The following is a 16,979-nucleotide window of genomic DNA, read 5'->3' as shown; positions in this document are numbered from 1 at the left end:
AGTATGAACCTAGGACCTTTGGCACTAAAATAGCACAGGCACATAAAAAGTCGCTTACTCCTGTTAACTAGAAACACACACAATATTAACATTACATGTATTCTTCTTTAGTTTTTTTCTGTGCAATTAAGATTGACTGATTATTTGTTATTCTGATCAGATTATTGAAACTTAGTGTGATTTTTTCACGTACATAAAATTATATATTTTACTCTTTATATTAATAATTAAAATTATAAAAGAATTAGTTAATGCTACAAAAAATACTGTGAGAAAAAAAGTATTTTTATTAAAGCTTAAATAAAATCACCTAGTGTGCACCGACGGCCCGCCTAATGTGATACGTTAGAGCTTCTTAATTTCAGTTTTCAGATCGTTTACAAAACGAAAGTTTAAAATTTAATATACATGGACTTATTCAAATTATATTTTTCACTTCGATTGTCTGGCTTCGGTCGAAGGTCACTCATTCGATTTTGATTTAATTAGGTATATAAGAGTATATATAGTACTTTTTCATTTCGTGTTATCCCATAAATGATTCCTAAAAGAGTTCAGATATTTAGATAGATATTTTTCTGATATTTTTCTACGTAGCCAGCTTAATATTATTTTTGTAAGTATTGACTTAAAATAAAACATTTTATTTTTATTTTTATATCAGTAAGCTTTCTTGAGGCTAAGCTGATTAAGATAAAAATAAAATTATAAGTCTGAGATTGTTCTTATTTCATATAATTTCAATAAAACTAAGATTGGTTTTTTTTACATTATTCTATATTTATACGTATTTAGAAAAAAAAAGTTTGAAAGAGTACATTTACATAGGTATATAATGTATATAATTTATTATATGGTTTGAATCAAAACCACTTCCTATTAATATACGCTGAAAAAACAAATTTTAATACACGGTGTTAAGTTCCACCGTATTTAAAAAAAAATCAGTCTTTCTGATTGTCCGGGTATTATAGGTAGGATAAAACCTTATTATTCGTTCTTTAAAAACAAAAAATACGTATAATTAAAGTAAGTGACAAAAATTTAATAAAGTACATATATATTTATTTAAAACATCAAAGTCAACTCAATTGAGGAAAAAGGTAGCATTTTTTATTTCACCTCGCTTTTCTAAGTATTGATGCCTAATCTAACGATGTAACTTGTTTTACATACAAACATTATATCAAAGATTACATACAAAGATTATATCGACAGCGTGTACGTCTGTCTGTGAATGAGATAGTTGGGAGTTTGATTTCCACTCGGGAGTACTAAAATTATTGTCATTTTTTCGGTCTTGTCGAGTGGCGTTAAGTTAATTTATAATTGTTTTAATTGCACAGAAAAACAAAGGAATATGAAAAGTCATTTACTATGTGTAAAAAGATAAATAATAAAATAAAGCACAAATTTCGAATATTGTTATTGTAGCTTCTTCTATTTATTACAAATAGTCAACATTTACACTATTGAAATATTTGTATATTCGATACACATATAAATTAATTTCTCTGAATAGGAACCGAACCCACACCCGCTCTGGCGAAATACAATTTTCAAGGCAATAATTAAACTTTATTTTAACTTTACAATAACACCCTTGTCAGTCAATTATGAAATGAGTGGGAAAATGAGTGGGAGCAATTAATTTACTCAAAATAAACAAAAGAATTCCTTTAAATATCATTGATGAAAGCATTCCAAATTATTTGTATTTGTATTTTTGTTTCGTATATTTGTACATTTTACTTAAAAAAACAACAATGGATAATGATTATATAGGCAAAAATTTTAAGAAGTTATTTATATAAAGAGTATAATCAACATCAACGAAGTAGACCAGAGCGAAGAAATTAAGATATAAATAAATAGTAATTTATTCTTTCGAGTGGGGATCGAACCTACAACCGTAGCGTTATAGTCACACCCTTTTGCCTCTGCGCCACGAGGGCAAAAATTATAAAATATAATTTTAATTAAAATATAATTATTTCCCCGAGTGGGAATATTGTTTATTATCAGATTTATCGTGTATAACAAACTTAAGTTTCATATAGATAAGTTTATGTAGGTATAAAGAATATACAAAAAAAGTAGCGTATTTTTATATTAATTTAATACATATTTTGTAGTAAGTCATATCATACATGAAACTCGTTGTGTTACAGTATAAGGATAAAAACTTAAAAATGATAACGTACGTTGACTTTAAATTTTTTCATTTTCTACTTTTAATACTAATAAAAAGCAGCTACACGTTTTATTTCGCATTTAGAGTGTCAAACCATTCCATTCTCCACTTCTGTCCCATTTTCGAGACATTGCGTGTAGCATATCTCTATCACACTTGTCTAACAGAGCGAGAAAAAGAAAATTGTTTTTTTTTTCCCCCAAGTAGAAATCGAACCCACAACCGTGGAGTTTAAAGTCAGACCCGTTACGTCACTAGTCACGACGGCCTCGAATTAGAAATTCTATCACTAAACCAAATAATTGAAAGACAATATATATATACCTAATATTATTTGTACAAAATTGTCTATAATTACAAGACAGCGGGATATAATATTGGTTAATAAAGCAAATAAACTAGCCTTATTTACACTTATTTATTGAATGGATAACGACTTGGGGGGTTATTACGGATTAATTATAGGCCAAGGCCGTCGTAGCATAACATTTGAACGAAAACATGACTGATGTGGGTTCGATTCCCACTCGGGGAATGAACGGACTGAGTACTGACTTAACTCTAGGTTAGGCAGGCTACCTTGATATACACTCCTAACTTTTTTCTCCTACTCTTTGTGTCCTATGTCTTAAGGTTGCCTGTAGATCGCTGGTTTAGCGATATGGTCGTCTCTTGTACATATCTTTCTTATTGATTCCTTTTTATTGTAATATCTTTTTTGGGGTACATAAAGAATATATTATTATGGAACCTAATATTAATAACCTAACGGCGCTAATCTCAAGAAGAAAAATTATTTTCTAATTGAAAAAATATTATGGGGAACGGAAGTGTCTTAATGGGACCGGAGTGTTTTAACACAAGTTTCCCAAGTTCCCTGCAAGTATTTGCGGGTTGCGTGAACCAAAATAAAACTATAAGCATAAAGTAGGTATAAATATAAAGCCTTCGGCCATGCATTGGTAATAAAAGGCCCTTCACTTAGAATGACCATTCGATTGAAAAATTATAAAATTATTAACATTATTCTATACGGCTAAAGCTGTCTCTTTATATTGATTTCCTGTAATCACTATTATCGTTTTATTTTTGCGTAATTGAAGGGAGTGATAAGACATTGTTATAAGGCTTGTCGCAAACGACAGTTTTGCCTTTAGAATTTTCTAGAAATTCAATTAACAACTATGCTTTACTAAACTTATAATTTAATTGATTACAGTAAAAATACTTGAATATGTTTACTACAGAGTATTTATATGAATTCAGTGAAAAGAATTTCAGACTGTGAATAAAATGTTTATTATTATAAACCAGTTGTATATCGTGGCGCAGTTGCTTAAGCGTGTGAGTGTTAACGCGATGATCGTGAGTTCGATTCGCACTAGAGGAAATGAAATATTTAATATTTTCATTGCGTCACGATAAAGTTATTTTTATCTCATTGTCTCGAAAAATGAGTGGAAAGAAGGAAACGGAGTGTGTTAACTTTAGGTTCCACCTCTCTCCCCTGTTTTACAGGAAAAATTTAAAGCTAATAAATTTTTTAAATGTATGTAATTGTTTAATACATATTTAAAAACTAAAAAAAATCTTTAAAAATAAAAGAACAAAATCTTAAATTTATCGTCCGTTTGTAAACAGCTTAAACCAATAAAAGCGTAGGTTGAAGATTAATATATTAATTATAGTTCGCCAATACGCGTTCTCATGCAGCAAGCCCTATCCTAATTATTGTGTTTATATAATTAATCTACGTCTTATCGTAGAACAGAATATAATATAGATTATGATCTTATGATTTGCCTTATAATATTAACATTTAAATAATATTTACTCCCATAGGTTATTCAGGGCACGTTTGAAATATATGTTTTACGTGTATAGCACGCAACTAGAGGGTAGCTTAAAACTAGATTTCTCTACCTAGAATCTAGGTTTACTGAAGAAACCGAGTACCAAACACTACGGTCTCGATATACCTCTTTCACCTCGTCCACTGCCATCAACTCGCACATGTACATTGTTCTTTTACGTGACCCTCCCTGGTATCATCGATACAGAGATTACAATCAATCCTTGTCACAAAAAAGCATTTACTGTTAGAAAATACTGAAATAGAATATTTGATTGTAAAAATAACTCTAGTACGTGATCGAACATAGGGTATTAAAATCAACAGGGGATCCTATTTTAGACACAGAATTTTAATCTGAATATCTTAGAGCTAGGCTTTATATAATATCTAGTTTCTATTAGTTTAGGTTTGGATTTTAGGCAGCTCTTAGCATTGTAATTAATTTATTACTCTCGTCTTTGTTTGTTACTTTAGTGTGAATTAGTAATTATGAGGTCGGGCTGGGTTTAAATAAGATATGTATGAGGCCGTTTTGGCGCAGGGGCACAAGTGTGCGAGTGTAAAGGCGATGATTGTGGATTTGATTACCACTAAAGTATTACCATTAAAGTATTAATTTTCATTTCCACGCTTTAATAATGAAGCATAGCGCAGAAATCCGACACAATTTAGTGGAAAGTGGAAAATGTTTGAATAGGAACGAGATTGTAATAGTAGGTTTCCTCTGAACCTATATGAAAAAAGTAAGCTTATTGATGAAAGATAAGAAACCTGGTTTCACCCATTTCTTATTTTTTTATCCTGAAAGAAATTATACTTAGATCAGATGTAGGTCATGCAGTAATGTATTTTCACCGAGCTGCTTTGCTGATGGAGCCCAAAGCTGGGAGGTGAAACCTCAAAGTGCTAATTACTAAAACCACAGAATCTGACTTTTTTAGAATCATCTTGACGTATTCTGTCCATTTCTTCTAGTAAAGAGGACATGATGAAACTGAAAGGTCGCTGATGGGACTTTAACCGTAATTTTAGTATATTAAGGTATTTTATTCATTTCTCCGTCACATCTTAGAAACTTAAAATGTAGGGTTTAAACTTAAATGTTACTCCGTTACTTTTCGCCAATAAAAGGATTCATTACCGAGTAGAAATCAGCATAACAATTTAGTATCAGTAAAACGTGTATTCTATTAAGAATAGGGACTTAAATACTTAATAAAACATTGTCATACTGATATTTGCCTAAATAATGTACAAAAATAGCGTTTTTATTTTTATATGGATTACGTTTATTGAAATGCAAATAATATTTTTACACGTTACACGCGTCAACGCGTATGCCTTTATATCGGCTAGTAACAGAATGTTTTTTTGTTTTTATAGCTTAACGATTTTTTCCTTATATATCTCTGCACGGTTGGCAGAGGGAACCTAGTGTGTCGGTTGTTAACCAATTTTTGAAACCACCAAATCGAGAATATAATTAAGAATAATCATTTTCAAGAGTGGAGATTGAACGCATCACGTGCGTATTACAGTCAGATTCTGTACCACTATGACGGCCCCAAGCGGAATGTTTTTAGGGCTCCGTACGCTTTAAGAAAAAAGGAACCCTTATAAGATCACTTTGTTGTCCGTCTGTCTGCTCCTGCGTCACGACGGCCTCTATACTATATAAATATTCTTCTTTTTTTTTTTACTCAGCATATGCAGGGTAGACGGAGAGCTTCCGCCTATTTTCAGAGATATTTTTGGTTGAACCGCGTAACTCAAAATGGGAACCGCGTAACTCTCCCGAGTGGGAGAATCTACTGCTATGCTTTGACATTCTAAATATTTAACAAAAAAAGAATTATTATAATCTCTTTTTTATAAATGAAAGTGTAAATATTTAATAAATATATCCTCTAAGTAAGCTTTAAATATTTATTACTTGACAGATAAAGTCTCAAGTACATTTATACGCTGTGACGCAGTGCCACGCCCACTACGACTAGTGATGGCCAGTATCGATATATTATTTAAAACTAAATTGTGTTTTTATATTTTAATTTCGAACATACAAAATACTATATGTTTTAAGGCTTTCATGGCGCAGTGTCTAACTGTAAACGTGACGGTTGTGGGTTCGATTTACAATCGAGGGATTTTTTAGCTTCACGGTGTATCCTGCACATAGCATTAGCATAGCTAGTGTCAAGGCACTCCTTTCACCTTTAAAACACTTCCATTCTGAACTGTCCGCCGAATTTTCCGAGACATTTAGTGTTGAGTGGCCAAATTCTAAATGAAAATATATTTTACTCCGCCGAGTGTGCGTATGAGTTCACATCACAAGCCCCGCGAGGTGCCCATGCGCCTTGATGATGAAAAAAATTCACTTCCCTGCTCTGATAAATGAATCGCAACGTTGAGTTCCACCAATCAACATGAAATAACTCGAAAATTAAACGATGTTTGGGTAACTCTAGAGTGTCTTAACATCTTTTTCCTTCAACTATATGCTCCCACATATGCTAAGATTAAAAAACAAAAAATATGTCTTAATAAAAAAAAAGAAAACGAGTAAAACCTTAAAACAATAATAGTTTCACATCATGATTTGCCTTCCTTCTTATGTCATACTTCATAACCTGTCGGTATCATTAAAAAACTACTAACAATTGAAGGTTATGGCTAGAGACAGCTAATTTCCTCGACCGGGAATAGAATAAGGAAGTGTTATACTGTTAATGTTACACATGACAGTTACATGTTGGAATTTAAATTTAACGCATATAGCAGGGTAGGCAAAGCGTTCTTAGTGTCAAGGCACCGATTTTAAAATATTGTTTGTTGAGTGATGAAACTCAACGCCGCGCTTTATCTTGCCAGAACGGAGAAATATATTCCCCGAGAACGAAACGAACTCACAACCGTTCGCTTACAGTCAGATGCTTTTCCACTTCACGACGACGAGTTTTTATTTTTTATAGTGTATTAAAATATTTTCTTCAAAAATATATACTTTTGTGTTCAAAAAAATTAGAACCCAGTACCATAACATGTTTAAATAAATAATATAAATCAAAGTATGGACTATAGATAATATATATAAAGATATTATAATGTCTTTACTACAGTAGGTGACAATTATCTTGACAATTTATCTTGACCTTCACTTTATTTATATAGAGGAACATTACGTACAGAGATCAAGGTTTAATTAATTCAACTGAAAGTTTACTTATAATATGATTGTAACAGACATGTGGTGTAGCGATGGTTCTAAGTTCTAATCTGGGCTCGATTCGGAAGAGGCTTGGACTGACTAAGACTAATGTTGGGTAGCGAAGAGTTGTGACACTATGTAAAAAAAATATAAATTTAACGATACGTCACTATTTTAATTCATTGACTTTAAGATTATAATAAAAATCGTCGTTATAACTGTTTTGAAAGCCCTTCTTTTTTCTATTACCAGTGCTATAAGTATAAAAATATATGAGCCTAAATTCAAATGGTTTAATAGGAACCTCTGAAGAATTTCAGAATTCAGTTCTTGGCTCCATCATCAGACCACACAATGATACCACTGCTGCTACTACAAATGCTATTGCTACTATAGCAGTTTTACCACTGATGATACTAATACTGTATTGTCACCTAACCCACGCATAAGTTACTATTTTCATTATGATTAATGTATTACAAAAGGATCAAATTAATTTTATTAGATTTTATGACATAGTTACAAAGTTCCATAGTTACAAGTCGACCATAAGACAATTAATGTTAAATGATATATTTGATTTGATAGACCGCGACCTTGGATTCTGTCACCCAATATTGAATATCAATTGAAAATTTCAGTTAGAAGAATCAAATATGGTCAAATATGGTCATGTTGGAAGATGAGCTCTGACAGGGGAAACAAGTGTATCAACATACATATTAAAGTGATTCTTTAAGTACACTCTTACATAGCAAGTGCCAGGGACTGCTTCGAACTAATGATAGGCACGTAAATAGTATTTTCCTATATAAAATGCTAAGGCAAGCTTTTTTAAAAGTATGGAACCTAAAGAAATAAATCATAACCCGTCGTGGCGCAGCACAACAGTGCGACGGTTGTGGGACGATTCTCACTCGAGGGAATGAATTATTTTCATTTCCTCGCTATAGTTACAGGATAAAGTACACCGTTGAATTCCGCCACTGGACAAATAAATTGTCTCCATAATTGGGCTGGGAGAACAGAGTTTCCGAGCACTAAGTTACCCTCTGCTTACGAAATAAAAAAATGATTCATTAAGCTTCCTCACTCGCATAAAGTAAAATATTCATAAAGAATTAAAAAAAAAACCGGTTGACTTAACGGAACTATAAAAACTAAAAGATAAAAGTTAATCGCATTATTATAAATTAAATGGTTTATTTGTTCTTTCTTTTTAAGCAAAAAACCGATTTAAGTGTTAATTAAAATTATCTTTATAATCTTTATGATTGGAAACAGCTATTTTATTGTACGTTCTCAATACTTCCACATAAATGACGTGATATTTTTTTTAATAATAGTTTTCGTTACATTGCTTAGCTTTAACGCTTTCTTACTTTGAATTTTATATGTACTTCAATTGAGAGAGGAAAAGTGATATCACTCTCTCTATCACTTCATCATTTATTTTTATCACTATATATGTAGTGATTTTTAGCAAATGGTGGGTTCAGGTTGCAGCGCAGAGACACAATGTGATTAGAAACGTGACGTTTGTGGGTTTGTTTCCATTTGGAGGCCGATAAATGGAAAGATAAAGGACAGCGTTAAGTTCCAGCACTTAGCACGCAGTCTCGAATATTAGGGACAAAAGCCTCTTTCTTACATAATAAATAATAGATGGTGCACCTCAAATTATATTAATAGTAGAATGTTACAAGTAAACTCAATTCTGTTGTCAATTCTGCTGTCAATTTTTTATCAGTGTCTAGAAGACCAAGCATGATAATTCAACATGCAATATCTCAAAAAAACCAACAATAAAAGTATAAATTAATTACTATATATTTGGAACACTTGTTTTATTCTAGATCAACAAAAATCATGTAATATGAAACCAATCAATATAATAAAATCAATATATTATATTTTTTGGAAGTCATCATTTTCTTAATTAAAACAATAACGATTCTTAAAATGCAATGCAATTATATAGTAAAAAAGCAATAATAAGTAAAATTGGCTACATTGATACATTTGCTGATTTGAAGTAATTAAGATTTGTCTCTGTAATAATAATAATGAATGTTTTAAATATTTATAATAGTTATATTATGCATTTTCGTTTTGATTTAAAAAACGTAAAATTAATTTTCTTTGACAAAACTAAAAATTTCCTATATAAAATATTTCTTTGTATTATATGCGCGAAAAAAAATATAATCATGATTGGGATATGTTTCCTATCGATAATTAAATTCTGTCTCTACAAATAAAAAAAATACGTAAAATGCAGAACAGAGGGTGTTGACACTAAGATTTCTCCTTTCATATCCCACTGTATGAAAGATTCGTGATTATTTTCATGCAAAAAAAGAAACTGAAAATCCATGTAATCGTATTTTATTTCTGACATTTTAATATATTATATACTTTACTGATAATGCCTTTTACAATATAACTCGGCATTCCACTCTGTGCATTCGCGTACTTAAGACGTATTTATCGATACTCGCCAACTGAGTCGTTCACGTCACTATTTGAACCACTTTTGAATAGATTGCTGGACTTTTTTTTAGTTTCTTGTGATTTTTAGTGATGTACCTACATTTGTGAAGGGTATTCGATAGAATAAACTTTTTCTTTTTGTAACAAAATGCTAAATTTGTCACGAATACAGTATTATATGTATTTCGCGATTAAGTAACGTTTGGAGGGGTTCACTTTTTTATTCAGTATTAGGAAGTTTTTTTTTCAGGTGAGTTTTTTTTAATTTTTTTTATTAAATATATAAAATAGTTTATTTTATATTTTATTTGAGTTAAGCATTTAAAATATACAATACTTTGAATTGCATTTTGCTGGGTAGTGTTATAACACTACAGACTAGTGTATCTGCCTTTGCCAGAAACTAATCGGATATTGATACGAAAATATTAGAAGTAGGTACGGACATTCCCCGGAACGGTTATCAAACCCACGACCATCGCGCTTAAAAACTGTCTCAACCTAATAATAATAATATAAGTTTAAGTGCCAATTTAAAAGATTTTCATATGTTAATAAAAAAAATCTGATTTTTACGGCATATAATTATTATGTATAAATTTTATATGTATTTTACGACTATCATTACATTTTATTACGTAAATATGATATGTATTTTTGTGCGAACGTGATGGTTATCGGTTCGTTCCTCACTTAGGTTGAATAAGATAAGAGATGGAATAAAAGATGGTAAGAGAGGTAGAGAAACTTCAAGTGATCTTTGAGAGATCAATGGTATATATTTAAAACAGAAGCACCTCCCGGGGGGTATCTATGAAGACGTTGATTAGTGATAGTGGACAAAGGGAAAGAGTTTGGCACTCTATTTTTCTGGTTACCTCGTTGTATTGAATATTTTCACTATTGTTTTTTTCTTTCTTTGGTCTTTATATAACGTGAGAAATTTCCATCACTACAATTTTAATATAAATTGTTTGTTAAATAGATAGAAACTGAACAACGGTGTGATCGTTCCTTAATACGATTTGAAAGATGATAAGAAAAATATCTATCTTCATACTTTATTCCGCATATAGTTAGCAAGGTAACTGGTGATGAGACACTCCGTTCCCTGCAACTTTTGTCATGAGATTACGTGTAAAGTGGCAGAACAGAATGAAAATAATTCATTTCCCCGAGTGGGAATCGCACCCACGACTATCGTGTTTACAGTTAGACACTGTGCTGCTGCGACAGTCTCTTGAAAGATGATGAAAAGAAATAATTTATGAAAAATATAAAAGATACTTCTCGAAGAATGTTCTATAATATGTATTACAATAGTTTAAATGCAAAAAGCCTTGAAATTAATAGTTGAGTAATACCGTTTCTTTTCACGGTATTGTTATAAACTTTTATCTTTAAGTATTGATAAAAAATATTAGATCATTTTTAACATTAAAATCGAATCTATTGCCTTTTTGTGTCCTTGATTTGACCTTCATACGCGTTTTTTAATATTAATTACTCTTCCCATTTTCAAATGATGACGAAATATATCAATCATCGATTAGACTAAAGAAAAGAATATTTTCGGATATTTCAAGTGCTTAAATCGAACAGATTACTAAGACAAAGCGCGGCGTTAAGTTCCGCCGCTTAACTGATAATGTCTTAAATTGGAAAGAGGAGACGAAAACGAATTGTTTCAAAACCAGATTCTCCATACCTAACTCTCCCTGCGGAATAAGGCATGAAACTGAAAAAAAATTACGGAAATATATATTGTTACATATCTACCGGGTAATTTGGAATGAGATTTTCACAAAGTAGTAAAACCTTACTTGAGTATACCTACATACAGATATAGAACGTATCTTTCTACATAGAACTAAGGGTTAGAGGATACTGGAAGGATTCCAAGCAATGGATTATTTTATTTCGCAACTCTGGCAAGACAAAGCACATCGTTGAGTGCTACCAGTCAACATACAATATTTTGATTCCTTAAAGTGAGGACCGAAGTGCCTTGTGTCTCTGCCTACTCAGCTGTAAGGGATACAACGTCAAGCTGACTTAATTCATTTACATATTATATACTCTCCAAATGGCTGAAGCTAATTTTAAATAATTTACTCTCCGAAATAAAAATTTGTTGAAACAAATTAGGCAAATAATTAAAATAGATTAGATTATGCTTAATCGATTTTGAGATTACTTTTTCATAATCCTCCTTACTCGATAAAGTTGATATGGGGGTCTTTACAATGTTTTATATACGCATGCACCTATTCCTTACATTGTGGGTTTATATACAGGGTGTAACGCGATTGACTAATCAACGTATTTTACCCCCACGTATGTTTGCCGATATTCTATGATTTGGCAGATATTTGAAATTTATGATCAAATCGAATTCATGAAGAAAATTACCAAATACATCCTGATTGTTGAGTCTGCACTCGAACCAGTACTTCTTGAGATTTGTGCGTCCAACCAAACAAACTCTTCACCTACATATTATAAGAGAATAAATACACTGGCATATAGTTCCTAAATGATATTAATTAAAACAGACTTCCACGTCAGATGATTATGAGATCATATTTCATATAAGATTTCTTATAACTAATATTATCCCAGTCAAGTTACATAACGTGCATTGCTTATTGAAAGAAAAATATCTTAACTAAATATAATCAAAATGATTTTTTTTCTACAACTGTCAACTGTCATTTGACAGAAACCATGACAGTTGTTGGCTCGATTTTGTCTCGGGAGAGTATCGGTACTCTCTCTACATTATTTTAATTTCCTTGCTCTGGTAACAAGACAACTCTAGGGTTCCTTTACCTATCCCGCTATTTGCTGGATACATCACGTATTTAAATCGAAAATTAATGTGAATCCTTTAATTTTTAAATACTCCCATTTTAGAGAATTCGAACTCACTTACCTTGTGTGATTGCAGTTTTTAATGCGAAGATTGCATCACGAATTTTTTTTATATATTTAAACTTATATTTATACGGTCATATTGTTTTTTTATGAAATAATATATAAATGCGTATAATAAGGAAGTAGTTATAATATGTCCTTACTTAGGTAATCTTCATATAATTATATTTACTCTTTTACACCATCTTGGCTTACATGAGATGTGCCGTGAATGATAGTATTAGCTTCGATTTCCATAAATTAAAAAAATAGCTGAGTTCAAAAATTAGGTATAGGTTTATATTGTTAGTAGGTAGGTATAGGATATAGCTGAATAATGTTAAAAAAAAGTTTTGCTGTGTGTTAGACACTTCCTTTCCCGTTTTTCTCCCGAGTTTGAAACACTGCGTGTAAAAATAACTCTTTTCCTCAAGCATGAATCAAGCCCACAACCAATGCGTTTACCTTTAGATTTTGTACCACTGCGCCACGGTTCCCTCACTATATATTTTATAGCTGAATAAAAATATTCACAATTAACGCTTACCTTTAACTGTATGCAAAATAATTAAAATTTTAGCGAGTTAATAAAATAACGAGGTTACATTTCCAAAGTAACCGGTTTAGATTTAAATATGCGAATATGTGAAATTCTCCTTAAATACTTACATGCAAAGTATGTGGGTATAAAAAATACCTTATAGATATATATATATATATATAAACTCTCCTTTTTTAATGAGGAAGTAGCAGGTTCGATGCCTAAAAAAGAGAGTAAGGAAGAACATAGCAATTATAAATAAATAATTACAATATTTGTAAAAAAATGATATAATTGTTTCTTTTAATGCGATTACAACATTGTCGATAATAATTAAGTAAATATTAGTACTTTATTCTCAGTGAGCACATGCCCATCTTTCAAGTTCGCGATACTTTATGTAAATTCGAAATAAATATTTTTTCTTTGTTTAAAATTTTTATTTAGTATTTAAAAAAATTAAGACCCCTATTTTAAAAAAACAATTAAGTACTCAATGTCTTAAATTTAGACGGAAACAAGAGAACGGAGTGTCTGGACTTCAGGTCCCTTTTCTATCTTATATTATGAGGGATAGATACAACATAAAATTGAAGAAGAAAAAGTTTAAATAAAATGTCTAGATTATTCATATCCAAAGAGGAAGAAATTTAAAATTATGAACCGACTTTTAAAAGTAACCTTGTCCTTTAAATATTTTTTATATATTTATATTATTATATGTAATTATTGCAGTTGCTCGCTTTAAAATGAGCTGGAGCTATTAATTGTTAGTATACATAGTTCATATCCTGATAAGGTAAAGTAATTGTTTAAGAATTTATTGTAATAATTATACCTCACTATTACTTGGTATTACTTGGTTTTATGCATTTTTAGATTTCTGTTGTCACGGAAAACAGAAAACTTCTTGCCCCTCAAAATGTCTTGACACGAACGCGGACAGTAAGAAATGGACGGAGTGCCTTGACACTAGGCTATCATAGAATCATCATGAATCATGAATCGTGAATCATGAAGCCAAGGAATCGTGGCTTAAAGTTGTAATTAGATACAGTTTTAATTACAATTAATTAACACATTTTTATTTAGGGGCGTATCCTGATGCAATATCAAGAGCAATTAAAATTATGCATTTTAAAATTAATTATTACATATTGGGCAAAGGAAACGTATTAATTGATTTCTTTGACTTTCATATGACCTTAAAAGTCATTAAAAGGTCATTTTTGTATCTGGGTTGAAATATGAAAAGATTTTCATGTTACTAATAAAATAATTAAATGTTAGACAGGATGTAGCGTTGAGTACCGCCAATTTACATGTAGTTTATCGTTAAAATAAGTGAACAAAAGCCCCTCTATGTGGGAAAATATGTTAAAAGTTCTAAAAATTTCCATATTTTATTATTTCCCATTTTCTATTGATTGATTATTTTTTTGTAATTTATGAAAAAATATTTTAGGTTTTAAATTAATATGAAGTTTTTAAACAGAGCAGTTGCTTCAAATCCCGTTATTCTAAATTATTATACAAAATTCAATTAATTCTTGAAAAAAATATTTTCTTACTATAATTTATTATATCAGTATATCAAATGAATAATGTCAATAATATTTGATAAAACGCCGAATGCTAATTTGTTATAATGACGGATATACAGGTGTAAGTTTGTGTATACAATTGAACACGCATTAGCCAAAGTATACTAAGTAATATTAAATATCTTATTTAGTTATATCGCATCTTATTAAACTATGCATATCAAAAGGCCTAACTTAAAAATTTTAACAAAATATATAAATATTCTTTCTTGGTTGTTATATTATAAGCTGTAAACTCATTGTGGCTCAGCAGCACCACGATTGACTGAAAACGCGACAGTAGTGCATTCGATTTCCATTTGAGAGAATGTGTAATTTTCATTTCTTAGCCTCGCGTTTTCGTTTTGTCTGCCATTCAACACGCAATATGTCAAAAAAATTGCGGTACACGGTAAACGGAGTATCTTAGTAGTGGGTTTCCCTGCAGGATTCAGCGTGAAGGTAAAAGATTATTATAAACAAAAGTAAACAAAAATAGATACATACAATATTTTATATTAGCCATATACCTGACCCTGTTAGTACATACTCAAAAAGATCATGGATTCATTTCTTTTATAAAGTAAGTCTTTTCCCAGTCAATTTTGACAAAATTGGACGGTAGTTTCAACTTCTAATAGAACATCTCTTAGCCTTTTAAACCGAAAGCAGGAAAAAAAGAAATATAACTTAGGCCACTTTTCTTTGGCAGATTACTTTATTTTTAGCTTATATTTTTAACATAACACATACATGATAAACGAACAAGAATTATTTTGATTTTTGATATTACTAAATTTTTCTTAAAGATTTAGGTACTAACAATAAGTAAAAAAAAATCAAAAAATCAAAAAATATACGTAGGTACCTTTTTGTGCAATTTGTAATTATAATATAAAATATTTTTTGTTATGCAAAAAAAATTATAAAGTATAATTATTTTTAAGTTAATTAAAAACATTTTTATCTGTGCTCCAATAAATATCGAGATTATTTTTTATTAAATTGTTTGATGCCTCAGCCCATCTAATTCTTAACGGCAAGTTTTTAGATAAAACAGTAATTTATAATGATATAAACTTATTTTTTACTCGACAAAGAGAGTCGTTGAGTTGCGCCACTAGATACAGCATGAAGCTAAAAAAATTAACCTCGTAGAAATAGAAATAACATTTTGACAACCCTAAATCAAAGACTAAAAGTCATCGTACGTTTGAAGTGCATAATCAGTTCAAGGTCGCTTTAAACTACCGACTTAGCGGTTTTAGATTTAATAGACTATTTATCTAGAAATTGCTATTTTAATTATAATATTTAATTAAAAAAAACATATTATATTCAACCCACCTAAAGACTGAATTAATGAATACCTGAATTAATGAAAAAATGTGAAACTGAGCTATTACAGTGTAGGCATAGTGATTCTACTGACAGTCAGCCCATATGGCTTAAGATCCCATCGCCTAAATATGCAGGGATCTGTTTTCTTCATTAAACTTATATTAATGAATAATACATGATTAGTAGAACAGACATTTGGGTTGCCTAGAAGAATCCTGCCGCAATCACCTTTAATTACATTTTTTCGTAACTCGTTTTTGGAGAAAATTGCTATTGCTAATATGTTTTTTATATGAATCGCACATCATTTTAAAGAAAATCGCATAGGGAATTGGAAAATTAAGGGTTGCCAGCTCTCAGTCTGCCGCAAGTCCTGGGTTGATCAGATTACCCCGGGCACGTGGAATTTTATATATTGTGTCATACATGCTAAATAATTTCCATTTGGCCACAGGTGAACCCGCAGGTACAAGCTTGTAATAAATAATCATATTGCTAAATCATCTTTTTTTTCGCTTATAACAAATTATTGGAATTCTAAATAGCATATAAAGAAAGCATTTAAAATGAAGCTAATCATAAATTTCTAGATATGAATGAAATGTGTGTCGAATCAGCAATTTCATTGATTTATATATCTCACCTGTATTTGTCTGTATAGAAATAGGTGTTATATTATACTGTATACACCTAAGGTCAGTTGTGGCGCAGGGGACAAGTATGTGACTGTAAAAGCGATGGTACGCGCGGCGTTAAATTCCGCTACTAAACACGATGCCTATAAAATTGGAGTTGGGAATCAAACTCATAACCATTTATAAAAACACGCTTTTGCTACCACGATC

General features: G+C 30.7%; 1 protein-coding gene across 1 annotated transcript in view; it reads left to right on the top strand.

Annotated features, from left to right (window-relative positions):
- The first annotated feature begins 9,730 nt into the window (after nucleotides 1–9,730).
- The window catches only part of LOC146541058 (neural/ectodermal development factor IMP-L2-like), a 46,996-nt gene continuing 39,747 nt past the window's right edge, over nucleotides 9,731–16,979 (top strand). Inside the window, exon 1 of the mRNA XM_085194202.1 lies at nucleotides 9,731–10,003. The gene's annotated coding sequence lies outside the window, so the exon portion shown is untranslated. The remainder of the gene's footprint in view (nucleotides 10,004–16,979) is intronic.

The sequence above is a fragment of the Heliconius melpomene genome, chromosome 1 (assembly GCF_056956725.1).
Source record: "Heliconius melpomene rosina isolate 202511_hmr_F chromosome 1, ASM5695672v1, whole genome shotgun sequence".
In the NCBI taxonomy this organism is placed as follows: domain Eukaryota; kingdom Metazoa; phylum Arthropoda; class Insecta; order Lepidoptera; family Nymphalidae; genus Heliconius; species Heliconius melpomene.
Note: the sequence above shows the minus strand (reverse complement) of the source record. Positions and strands in the feature narration are given on the sequence as shown.